Source organism: Colobus angolensis, unplaced genomic scaffold (assembly GCF_000951035.1).
Source record: "Colobus angolensis palliatus isolate OR3802 unplaced genomic scaffold, Cang.pa_1.0 Scaffold139, whole genome shotgun sequence".
Taxonomy (NCBI): domain Eukaryota; kingdom Metazoa; phylum Chordata; class Mammalia; order Primates; family Cercopithecidae; genus Colobus; species Colobus angolensis.
This window is the reverse complement of record NW_012114477.1, coordinates 112759-113913: the sequence shown is the minus strand read 5'-3', so window position 1 is coordinate 113913 and position 1155 is coordinate 112759. Positions and strand designations below refer to the sequence as shown.

The 1155-nt window shown below is 40.7% G+C and overlaps 1 protein-coding gene across 1 annotated transcript in view; it reads right to left on the bottom strand.

Moving 5' to 3' along the window:
- Window positions 1–1155, bottom strand: part of THOC5 (THO complex 5) — a 44034-nt gene that overhangs the window by 32008 nt on the left and 10871 nt on the right. The window lies entirely within an intron of this gene.

Sequence of the window (1155 nt, the reverse complement as noted above, 5' to 3'; positions counted from 1 at the left end):
TAGGGGTTTTTCTTTTCTTTTTTTTTTTTTTTTTAGGTAAAAATCTTTAAAAAACAATAAATGATTTTTCTGATTTGTTAAAAAAAAAAAAAAAAAAAAAAACCACTGTATTTTTAGAATGACTTAGATTAAAACATACAGTACTGGCCGGACACAGTGGCTCATGCCTAAAATCTCAGCACTTTGGGAGCCTAAGGCGGGTGGATCACCTGAGGTCAGGAGTTTGAGACCAGCCTGGCCAACATGGTGAAACCCCCTCTTTATTAAAAATACAAAAATTGGCTGGGCGTGATGGCTCACACCTGAAATCCCAACACTTTGGGAGGCCGGGCGAATCATGAGGTCAAGAGATAGAGACCATCTTGGCCAACATGGTGAAACCCCGCTTCTACTAAAAATACAAAAATTAGCTGGGCATGGTGGAACATGCCTGTACTCCCAGCTACTCGGGAGGCTGAGAGGCAGGAGAATTGGTTGAACCAGGGAGGCGGAGATTGCAGTGAGCCGAGATTACGCCATTGCATTCTAGCCTGGGCGACAAGAGTGAAATGCCATGTCAAAAAAATAAATAAATAAAACTCTTTATTAGTATAGAAAAGTTTATACCGAAAGTGTGACTTGAAGTATTATTTATGACAGCAAAAAAAATGGAAACAACCAAAAATCCAATAGGGGAATAATTTTGGGAATTTTTCTATACACTAGTATATACACTAGAATGTTGCACAGCCTCCTGAAATAATATTTACAAAGCTTTATGCCACAGGCATACACTTATAGATAAGGGGGGGAAAGGCAAAACACAAAATTAGATTTATGGTACAAAAGATAAGATCTTCGGCATTAAAATTTCAAAGAAAGACCAGGTATGGTAACTCACACCTATAATCCCAGCACTTGGGGAGGCCAAGGTGGGAGAATCACTTGAAGCCAGGAGTTCAAGACCAGCTTGGGTAACAGAGTGAGACCCCTGCTCTACAAAAATAAAAATATTAGCCAGGCATGGTGGCAGGCACCCATAGTCCTGGCTACTTGGGAGGCTGAAGCAGAAGGATCGCTTGAGCCCAGGAGGTCAAAGCTGAAGTGACTCGTGATCATGCCACAGCACTCTATCCTGAGCAAAAGAGTGAAATGCCATCTCTTTAAAAAAAAAAA